General features: G+C 38.7%; 1 protein-coding gene across 3 annotated transcripts in view; it reads left to right on the plus strand.

Annotated features, from left to right (window-relative positions):
• The window catches only part of Fas1 (fasciclin 1 Fas1 domain-containing), a 350,940-nt gene that overhangs the window by 290,305 nt on the left and 48,248 nt on the right, over positions 1 to 12,387 (plus strand). The gene's annotated exons all lie outside the window — the stretch shown is intronic.

Here is a 12,387-nt window from a genome sequence, read left to right on the forward strand (position 1 = left end):
TTTGCTGTTACTCTGTATATTAACAGATCGTACGCGACATTTATTACCATATAATTGCTGGAAGCTATTTTAAAAGGAGTATAATTTACCGACAAAAGTCTAAATCAAATGTAAACCGACACTCGGTTAATTTCTTTAAAAATCTCAGTTATTATGTCAATCAAAGTGTATGCACAAAATATTAAATAAATTAATTCAATAGTACCACGCTATTAAGTTATAAGTTCGTCAATATTTCTATTCTTACAGAAATGGTTCTTCGTGCACAATCAGTTAAGATGCATCATGTACTACAGACACACCAATTATAATTTTCAACGAAACTGGTCAAAATCATTTTGCTCCTCCCATTTTTTGTATGTATCGATGTAATTAAAAGCTAGCTGTTACAGTACTGGAGGATTAACAAACCATCGCGCACACATTATTTTGCAGCAATCGAAGAAATTTGAGTCATTCAATCCGAAAAGGAATACTTCTAACTAGATGCAATTGTTCGTCTATTTCCAATCATTGAAGCGAGTTGAAGTTTTTGAAAAAAGTTTGCCCAGACTCTTTATCACGGTATAAAGTGTATAGAAGTTATCCAAGGTGGCAGTCCGCAATGGCTCAATCTGTATTTTTCACATTGTGCCGACAGACGCAATAGACGTGCGCAAAGAAACGGCGGTGAGTTTCTCCATTGTCGAGGACGTTATTTCGCCAGTTCTTTTTGATATCTCCATGAACCGCTTTCAAACCGCCTCTGGTCTGAACGTTGGTATTCTCCGTCTGCCCTCCCGTTTTACGCGTCTCTGAAGCCTTCGATCACAATGGATCTCGCTTTATTGATGTAGCCCGCGGCCCATCGTCGGTGTTCAAACATTAAAAGTTTAATCACCTATCAATAATTCAGTTTTCTAGACGATCTCGCTTCATTGAGGTCGGATCTCCTTGTTTGAATATTCAATGTGCTCGGGACGCAATTAAATTCCGTTAAAACGACACAACGCGTGTACCAGTTATTGTCCCAGGTAATTTTATTCATCAACACCTCACGCGATAAGTGCAATCCGTTTAAAACTAATGGAGTTATACCCACAACAAATCTTTCGTTTATTTCCAAATTTTAAACGCAATCTGTAGATTGAGTTCCTGTAGCTGTTTAGTTTAATGTAAAATGATTTACATGGTCGCATCTAGAAAGAAACGTCATTACATATACGAAGCAAATATGAGATTGTGCAAATTAATTTATGCCAGCAACTAAACTATCTTTATTCTCTTGTATATTCTATTAAGTACCACTACAATAACAAACAATATCGTCGCATTAATATCTTCTGCTCTATATACTGTGTCAGTAATGCTACATTCAGATTTTTCAAAGGACTTAAGCAAAACACTTTCTGGAATATGTAACAAAGACGTTCTGAATAGCCATTTATGATAGAAACAAATTTAAACTCACAAGGCACCCATGACTTATCTATGTCTCTTTGAATGCCATTAAAAAATGAAATGATAGGGCAAGTCGATAGTAGCCGCGCCCATTTCTGGTCTACGATGTCGCCTAACGATCCCATCGCAGCGAAATACGAAGTTGAGGGGAGCGAATGCCGGATTTAGACGCACTCTAGGGGAACCGGAGGCAAGAATGTTAGCTCGTCTTTGCTATTAACTCGTTTTTGCTGTACACACGAGGCGCGACAGAAGTCTGTAATCCGATTTAGCAAGGAAGCACAAAGATACACACGATCTCGGCGAGAACGACGGCGCTCGTAGCCTGCGCGACGGAATTCGGTTGAGTGAAGAAGAGAGAGAGAGAGCGAGTGAGGTAAAAACGGATTACGTAACGAATAAACCGTTACTGTTAATGAAAGTGACTAACCGCCTGCACAATATACAAGCAACGGTCACATTATCGCGCGCCCTACACAGGCCAGATAGCGCAACGCCCGTGAACCACACCAAGATTGAGATCATTACGATCGAACCGGGCGTCACCGCGTCGTGCCGGATAGAATCTTTACGAGCTCGCGCTCTTTTCCCCGCTTTTCGCTCGATTCGCGACTCTTCCGTACCATGGAATGCGTACGACCCCGCTTATCTTGTAAACCGGCCCTAATGCTATGTCGTCGCAGACTGATGGCGCCGAAACGATATTCGTGAACGTTACAGGAGACCCGGGTACTGCCCGTAAAATTGTTAAGAAGCTGGCTAAAAAACTCGCGCCTCCTACTACATCCCCGGCAGAATGCACTTGAGAGTCCATCATTATTTCGCCATAATGCGTAAGCTAGATTTTTGTTTGTCAGAGATGTCAACAAAAAAAAAGTGGCTCTGAAGAGTATTTTCGCAAACTCAGCTCTTAATTTACAAAAAATTATCAACATTTATACCAGATATGCAATGGTAATCAGAATAATGTTAGTTCAAAAAATCGGTAACAGGAATGTGTGCTAATACGAGATTTTCGATTCTAATTATGTTTTTCTGTACAATTATCAACTCTGAGTTTTTCGTCGTTCACCAATATCAACACCAAAGAATTTCACGAAATTAAAATGATTTATACAATGGTATCGAAACTGTTAAGCTCAGATTTATCGTAGTGATTGCTGTTTCAGCTCCCATACATCCAACGAATTGTAATGACTATTGATACGAATTCTGTCTGTACCAGTTTTTTCATATTTATTCGAGTAGTGCGAAATGGCGCGAAATCGAATCGACAGAATATATGTACATGCTACAAGTCCCGTAAGATATCGCATACAGTAAATAATAGTAGATTTATTCACAAGGTGCCATTTAATTGGTCAGTAATTTACCTCGATAGTAGACCTTTGGCAGCATTCCCATTACTAAATCCATTTGAAAATTACTTAAATAATTCAATCTGAAACAGACTTAATTATCAGATACAGAAGTTTGAAAATTCTAGCGCGTGAAATTTGCTGTCTTCCGAATTGTTCTCAAGATGTTGTTCCCGTTTCATCGCGACGCGAGTTATGAATTCAGTGTGCACGATGCATTACGGCCGCATTAGTATTCGGTGTTTGAATGTGTTCGTACACTCTGAACGTGACACGCCACGCGGAACGACACGCGGCAACCGTCAAAGGATCTGGCCGTTGTACAGATACGATGTAATGCAACGCGGACGTGTAATCACTGCCAGTTGTTGCGAGGGTTGTATACATATATTTTGACACATGTTACGCGGCCACGGAGGCCGCATCAGTCAAACCGAATGGGGTAATCGTTAGTGTGCGAAATTTGATGGACTGTTACCCGCAAATCGTGGCGCGTACTGCGTGTTGGCCATTGTTATCGGCGAAATGTTGCGCGAAATGTTGTTAATCTATCATTCTTCCTGGCACGGGACAATACGACCCCGGTTAATCGTTATCTGTCCGATTTTTCACTTTTATTCACGCCAGAGTTTCGTCGAACATTTTATTATGTATTTCACGCGTTTCTACTTCATCCTCCCAGTTTTTCGACCGAATTGTTACTTTCTCTTTTCCGGTTTTTACTTTTCGGGCAGACATCGTTCGCATTGACTTTCACAATAGCGAATCCGTCTTTTCCGGGAAATATGCGGATTATCGAGTTTCTGTCGAGGTACTTACATATGTAGAATATTAGATGAGCATGATGCCGCGGCGATGACAAAATTTAATTTGCAGAACGACTGGTTCACTGAAATTTTAGGAATGCCAAATGCGTGGGCTTCCCGAATTTTGCATAATCAATTTCTGCTGGGACTTTCCTGCATTCCCAACTAAGGGAGTCTGGGTATTATCTGTTGGAAAATCATTATATAATATTTCAGTATGGTGCAACAATTTTCTTCACCTTGAACATTATCGCGTGCCCTACGATTTAGCCGTCTGCCACCTTGGAATAATAACTGCTTTACTAAAAGCAAACAATCCTATCTTTCACTTTTAAATATATTAATATACCAAATGAATACGCTTCCCACATTCAGTGTTTCATTGCACAGTCCTATGCACTGTTAACAAGAAAGCAACGAACGCAATGAATCTTATGAACGCAAAGCTGTCTTTCGAGCTCGACTCTGTTGAAATTAATCGACGCATTTTTCCGTAACCTACCTCAAGATTATCAACAAGAGACGAATACCACAAATGATATTAGCTTTAAGGCATTCCATACGATCATTCACCGTCACGAGATTGGAAATAGATTCTTGAGGGGAACAACCGTATATAAAGCTTTTCACAGCGAGTAAAAACAATACCAACCGTATTTAAACAATATCTAAATTCAGTGTCAATAGTTTTCTCATTGAATGTAAAATAACGAGACGTTCCCTTTAAGAAAGGCGATCCAATTATACCGTTTGACTGTCGTCGTTTCATCATCGATTGCTCATACACATTCGTTTCCTGTTTGCCGCGGCAAACTGTCATACGTGATCATAACACGTGTCATGAACGACATATATGGATGTATTTATGATCGTGTATGTATACAAATATATATATATATATATATATATATATATATATATATATATATTATATACATATACATATATGCAAAACGTTTTACACAGGACAGCAATGGAATGTTCGCGAGACAGCTGTCGTCACATGCGATATATCGATTGTTCTTCAGCAATGATCCTCGGCACATCTCGCCTACTGTCTGCACCAAATCCTCTCGGGTCGGACGTTGGATCAAAGGAATCCACGACATGTATTTTTGTTTTTCGATCGTTCTTTGATCCAATCACGGCCCGTTCTGTGTTGTATACATATTTGTGCCTTATTGCCTTCTGAAATGATCGTCGCTTTCGCGATTGTTGAATCAAACAATGTCAAATTTAAGGGTCGAGTTGGTTCTAAATATTTTCTTTCATTAACACTCGGAATGTTTGCGAAAACTGTGATTGCTTCAGAAGGCACCGTACTAATCACTTACTTTCAGGTTCACTCAAATCGACACTGAGAACGAGACAAGCAGAAAAAATGCAAACAAAGATAAAAAAAAATATATATATACGAAAGACAGCTAAGACACAGTACCGATTTGGTGTATAGGGGAGCACAGAAACACGTGTTCTGCCGTCACTGCACCGCCTCGTCTGTCTCACCGCAGATCTCTCGCCTCTGCTCGCAATATTCACCCTGTCTCTGTTAGATTTTTTCACCCTCGCCCCTTCCACCACCGACTGTGCTCTCTTGCCTTCTCGTTCATGCATCTTTGAACGAGGGACACGTTCCGCACGTGCGCCCACACGATCATACATTGACTTCCGGTGGCTGCCGAAGGCCATGGAAACACGAAAAGAAAATCGTCGGTCGGTTTAGCGTCGGGAATTTCTAAAGAGGAGTCGCCTGGAATCGATCATTTCGCTTTATCAAGTCTCGATCGCCAACCTCGCGTGACACGTTTCTTCACCCTTTTATCGCGAACATTGAACTTGTGTAAAGTATAATTGTTTCGGAGAACTGTGACATTCGTGGCAATAATTTGCCACTTAAACACCATTTCTATTAATGTGTAATATCCACTCGAAAGAACTTTTCCGTTGTTAAAGAAACTCGTTATGTGGTTTCATGAAAATTGGAGTTCGAGTTTTTACAACTTCTTAGCCGAGCTTCTAAAGACAACTTTCAAAATACACTCTGCAGAATTATCTCAATAGCAATGCAAGAATCTCATTACGGATACAGATTTAAACTAATGAAAATATATTACCCGCAATTCCAATCAAATAACAAATTTTCTTTATACACATCCAATACTGAAATTGTTTCGTCCAGTTTTAGAGAAGATTGTCTATTAAGCAGATTTTTTTGAATTCCTCCTTTCGAATTTATGCGAACTTCGATTGATCGTATCTTCCCGTTGGTACTTGTCAATCACCGAAGTTGTACGATTTCTGAACCCCTTAAAATTTCCTCAGTTTTACACTCACGAAAACTTTTAAAGTCACGACACGAGGCTCCCTGTATCCAAAAATATTCCGCTTCGCTGGCCTGACACGCGGTTATAATTTTTCCTCGATATTTACAAAAGTGTGGCCGGGTAACTCATTTCCAAACACGTGCACAGCGCGGAACGCGACGATGCTCCTTCGTGTTTCCATGAGCAAGAAAAACGATGTATGAAACGAATAACACGTTTACAGTACACTTGTATATAGATACATACGAGATTTCTCAGTACACATAATCACCGGTTTCGAATCCGATCCCCTTATTTTCAATGAGACTTTCAAGCAAGAAAAGTAAAGATGAAAATTGAAAATGACGAATACTATGGCTTCCCATTTTTGCTTATCATCTACTTTTTGGACGTTGGACGGAACCACTTGTATTATAGCGGCCTGTTTTCTTGAGCAGCTTCTAGACTCTAGACAATTCCGGAGTTACGCTTGTATACTTTAACGAGTTCGAAAGTGATCCCCCCCACTACCCTCTCTATTTCTGCATTAGCCGCGAGGCTGTTGAGGCATTGCGTGGCCCCCCTTGTCGTATGTATTTGTATATACATCGATTTTAATTAACGGAAGCCGAGTGTAACCAGTCGCAAGATGTTCGACGATGCGAGCATTAACGGGACAAGAGGTTCTAGCCTCGACGTTCACGACGCCGCCGAGAACGAACGACGTCGCAGTCGAATGGCACCAGGAGCGATTCCAAGAAATACGATTTCGTCCATAAAACGGCACATTAATAATTTCATGATGGCCGAAATTTACAGGGGACGATAAACCATTGATCGATCTTGCGCGAGACCGGTGCATTGTGATCCGCACAAAGCCGAATTTCCGACTGATTTACGGGGCGGAGAAGGTCGAAAAGAGTGGGCCGATGTTATATTTTAGGGAATTGTTCGTGGCCCGATGTAGCCGAGGTTGCAGCCGAATCGAACCGTAAATCGGATCAAATATTTTTTAAATAACAGTTTCATTCTTCTCGTCGGAATAATTATCGGAATTATCGAAAACGTCGAGCGATCTTTTCACCGGATCAATTTTACGAGTAAATTGTACTCGCGGGGTGCGGTCCTCCTGATATTTATGAATTATAAAGTGCGTTCATTGAAATTCAGCAATTTGGCAAAATTTGGCAAACCAAGACGACTGGGAAATGTTCCATTTAATGGACGGCTATTATGTCGTTCTACGTACGTACAGTGACGTTTCCTGTCGATATTTCAAAAAGCGCGTATCATTCCGTTTTCTATTAATCTCACCCAGTAGCCGAGGTTCTTTTTATTAGCTTTTTCAACCGAACCATGGTTTTGCAATAGCTTTTACCGATATACCGACCAGAATGAAAATATTTTGTTGAAAACGTATAGATTCATAATTTAACAGAACTAATAATCCTGTGGGCAAATATTAGCTTGCATACAGAGTGTACTCGTATTCTTTAGTTCTCTCTAATATGCGTGAACTAGTCACAATTTCAAACAAATACATACAAGTTTTTCATTAAAGCAAATCTCTATGAATCAAGCGTTCCGCGCATTAGACAGTTTTTCCATTGAACTTCTAATATCCATTAGAACAACGTACAGCGTTGTACTATTTTTAGATCTATCGTTTTTTCTATCTAAAAATCTGCCACTGGCCTCGGGGTTTGCTTTACTTTTCTAACGATTTGAATAATTGAAGCTTACAAAGTCGTGTAGTCAGCGCCCACGTTTTCAACGTTAAAACTTGAGAAGCCTGTCTCGCTTTCGTATCACACTTAGGCTATTTCCGAGCTGGCACAGAGTTTAAAAAATTCAGAGGATACCGATACCCTTTAGACAAATAAAGCCTTTGGAAAGTACACGATGTAGAGAACATGCAATAATGATAGAGTCTCGTTTGAATATTGAATCCGTGTGCCGGACGTTTAAATTGAATGTAGCATGTATTTCTTAAACACAACTAGCCCACGGACTTCACATATTTATAGGGCACACGTTTCGACCAAGTACGGGAAAGTGCTAATCTCAGCCTATTAGATTAGTCCTGTTACATGTTTTTAACCATTCGCAGTCTTTAATGGAAATGACTTTAAATCTACTTACAAGAAACCATAATGAAACGTGCAGATGTTTATGCTTTTCTTTACCTGGATCTACCAAGAAAATAGAAACATGCTTCAAGCTATGAATTATCTATTTAAATATGACGTGACAAATAAATTTACTGTAACAATGATTACTATTCAGTGAATAGTTTTCAGTGCATGCTCTGTTTCCCTGTTCAATCGCAAATTGATTTATATCTGTGGCATAAAAAACGTGTTGAGTAGAATGTTATTGAACATTGTAGAAAATTCTACATAGTAACAAATTCGAGGTAAAAAATTAAACAAATTTTCTCATTGGAAATGCCTTCAAAGAAATGGAATAAAGTAGAATCTCGATTATGCAAATTTCTAATATCTGAATTCTTTATTATACAAATTTGATTCAAATATAAAATAGATTACATCAGTCTAAAGCGACACTATTTACTCTACGAAGTAAAGCACTGTAATTTAAAAAATGCGTAACTGTTCTAGAAACGTTTAATTGCTAATTTCTATCCAATAGTTGACGGAAAGAAACGCAAAAATATTTCTAAGGTCCAAAGGGTTGTATCATGCTTTCTCTGTATTACACCTGTCTATAGGATTACGTAATTCGTATTTCGAACACGTTTCAATACGTCCCACCTTTTCAGGAACAGAGTGTTTAAGCAGACCAGGCGCATGTACACCGTAAAACAAGCGTTTGCGCCAAGAATAAGAAATTCCAGGTCCCTTCGTATTTTCGTTCGGGACAGTTCGGATAGACGGTGACAGGTCCTCGTCAAAATAAAATCTTTAAGCTATCTCCTGTTAGGCGAACGCGCAAAAACGTGGACTAGAATGAACGTAGTTTCACGAGGTCGTGAAAAGTTTCCTATTTCCGTACGTGCAAAGACTACTGCGCCCTTCGCGTGTCGTTCCGAAATCCTTTCTTGCGCAACTCTCAAGTTTCCGAACGGATTTTTTAAGGAAGACCGTAATCGAAAACTATTTCAACTTCTCTAATCTGTTCGCGAGCAAGAAGAACTTCGATGACCCGGTTTCCGCGCACTATTTGCAAGTAATTTTCATCGAGGTGCGCAATTTAATTCTGATTATGCTAGATTACAGTTCGTACTACCAATGTTAATTATACGTTTTACAAGTTTTGCTGGGGCTCAAATATCGATGATTACGAAAGTTTAGATCGAAGGTGAATTAAAGTAGTGATCGTAATTGGATGTTTAGCGGGTAAATTATTAATAGAACAGATAACTTCTTACGAAAAAAATGAATAATTCAGAAAGTAATTACAAATAAAGGTTATAACTACAAATAAAGGTTTCAAGCTCAGATAGAAAAGTTGAGAAAATGCCAAACATTTCCGAACATTTTCCAAAATAACATCTTAGAAAAATTCAACTCGTCTGATCAAATCTGGAAAAAGTTGTTCCGCACTGAAAGGAATCCGCATGTATTTGACCAAGGCTGTAGATTGATTGCTTCGATGGATGTCCATACGTATCGTTCATGGCAGAAATCAAATTCTCTACAGAATGAAAACGAAAGACTGTAATTAAAAGTAGCCCGCGGTTCAACAATCGAGGTTTCCTTTTGTAAAATTTACGATACAATGATCGAACGAAATAGTTTTTTACAACGCGACCCGATAACGAGTTTGCGCGGCATTGTAAGACCGCGCGCGCGGCCCACCAAGAAGAAATCGAAGGGTTCGCGTGTTTCCGTGAGAAAGAAAAGATGGATGGCCTGGGATATAAATAGCAGCCGCTCGGAGAAGCAATAACGCGTTTCGACCTTTCAATTAAAAGACGGAGGCAACGCAAATTGCCGACCTTGCGGTCCGTCGGCCTTTTAAATTTCCCGGCTGCCATTTAAAGCCCTGCTTAAACCGTTCCCTTATCCCCGCGGAACCATCTGGCAAAATAATTAAAGGAGGATCGCATAAACCGCGCATTATGCCACGACTTGGTTGCCTCTGTGCACCTGAAGGCTTTCTTTGGCCCCTTCATTCGTTCCTGTCGGTTGCAACGCGCGCGCGCGCGCATTCGGCCATCTAATAAAAACAATTCCGTGGAACGGCACAATTCCGTTATTACGAGTTACAATGTTAATACGCTCGGCCTGTTTGCAACCCATTGTTTTTACTGGCGCCACGGTGGCCCGTACATTTTTCCATATTGTTCTTTTCTAGTGGCCGCGAGAAACGTTCGGGTTAATTGGTTTCTCGAATATTCGATTATCTTGCCCCGGTATTTCAATCAAAACTGCAGATTTTCTAAGCCAGCAACCATTACACTACCAAAATTATCGAGACTAATTAATTGAAAATGTTGCATCGACATTTTGAAACTCCTCCAACTACAAAAGATAAATTCCAAATTTCAATTATTATATGCGATGCGTAAAAATTCTCTTGAATTTATTTTTTCCCTTTCCTTCTATATTATATTATATTACATTTCATAAGAATAAATTATTTGAAGGCTTCAAATTGAATTTACATAATAATCTACATTTGGTACACTACATCTTATGGATACAAATTATAAAATTTACATTGTAATCTTCATAGTAGACCTTTAAATGCATGATTTTTCCATTCTGTCCATTTTTCAAGTCAAGACAAACAATTCTCTTTCGAGTAAAAAATGTTAAAACATAATGTTAAATATCTGTTACAAATGTTGTGTACTGATTCTGTCTCTTCGACAGGTTAATCGTGAAATCATTTCTATGCAAATTTTAATCATGTTGCGTTTGACAATTAAACATACTCACGCTACGTACGTAAGTACAAACAAGGTTAATAATTGATGATTTTCTCAACTATTGCGCTCACTCTTTTATAGATGTGAAACCAACATGAAATATCGAAGAAATTTCAGAAAAATTCAAGCTTCCTTCTTTTGTATTAATTACAAATAGAATATTTCAATTTCATATGGGCAAACTGCGAATTTTACGAATTTCTAGTTAAAATGGAGGCATGGAAAATTACTACGATATTAATTCACTGAAATGATGAAGGTTTGAAATAAAAAATATAAAATGCAGAATTCAAATATATGTATATCAAACCAAATGTTGAATGATAAAAGTGTATGTTTCAACGCAGTAAATAGACTGTTTAATTTGCAGAAATATCAACAACGAAGAAAGTTGCACTTTGCGCATGCTTGTATCCTACTTCAAATAAAATTCGTACGAGAAATTTGTCAAGAATTAAGTTTGTCGCGTTTCTAACCGGAACGGAAAATGTGCGAGAAGGTTGAAAAATGAAAACATTCAGAGAGAACAGATATGTATATGACTCGGCGGAATGACGAAAATTCCAGGGTATCGAGCCTGTCAAAAGTTTTCAATCGCGGCGAAACTTACCCGATTACTCCGTGAAATTCTGGATTCCTTAATGGCGCGAAAGTAAATTTGATTCGTACGGAGCGGGTCCGGTCGCCTGTCTTTGGCAGTTCGCGTGCATGAATTTGCAATCGCGCGTGCACTGATAACGTGCGATCCGCTGAACCGTCCTTGATTACGAAGAAACTGGAACGCACACCTGACGCTACTCCCCGACGATTACTCGAGAAACGACTTTTACTCCGTGAATAATAATGATTCGACTGCAGACCGCGAACGTGCTCGAAATGTAATTTTACCTTTAACGGACGGAAGGAGCTGAAATGGATGGTGAGAGAACTTTGCACAGGAAGATAAATTCAGATAAATAATTCGGTCTTTAATAAATTGATTGACTGGTCGTGACCGAGAATATATTAGCAATTTTCGGAATTCGGAAGTTGTGGAATGTAAGAGAAAACTGGGAGGGAAAAGTCTTGGAACACAAAAGATTTTTCAGAAATGTACAGGTTTCATTCGATAAATTATATTTATAATACGTGCTTAAGCAAACAAATTTTCTTAATAAATCCCATTAAGGGCATCTTTGTAATTTTGAATAATCGTGAGATAAATAATCTAAAATCAGTAATTTGTCCTAAAGTTAGTAGTTTTAGTGTTAAATATTCAATAAATGATTATTAGAAAGTCTGATATACTACTGCTCTGCGCAATAAGTGGAATAGATCAATATACTGGCAGACAATGTCCTCTCATTGCTGCTAGGTACCATCAATTCTTCGGGGAAGAAATATGTATGTATAATTTAATAAGGTGAACAATGTACAATTTCTATGATTATGTCATTAGTTATTCATATTGGATTAGTAAAATCCCGTCGTTTATAATATATTCACGAAATATAAAGTTATTTACAAACTTTCACGTACGTGAACTTTACTTAATGAAATCACGCATGAACCAAAATTTCCATAACGCGCAATGAAACGTATAT

This window comes from Augochlora pura, chromosome 1 (genome assembly GCF_028453695.1).
Source record: "Augochlora pura isolate Apur16 chromosome 1, APUR_v2.2.1, whole genome shotgun sequence".
Classification (NCBI taxonomy): Eukaryota; Metazoa; Arthropoda; class Insecta; order Hymenoptera; family Halictidae; genus Augochlora; species Augochlora pura.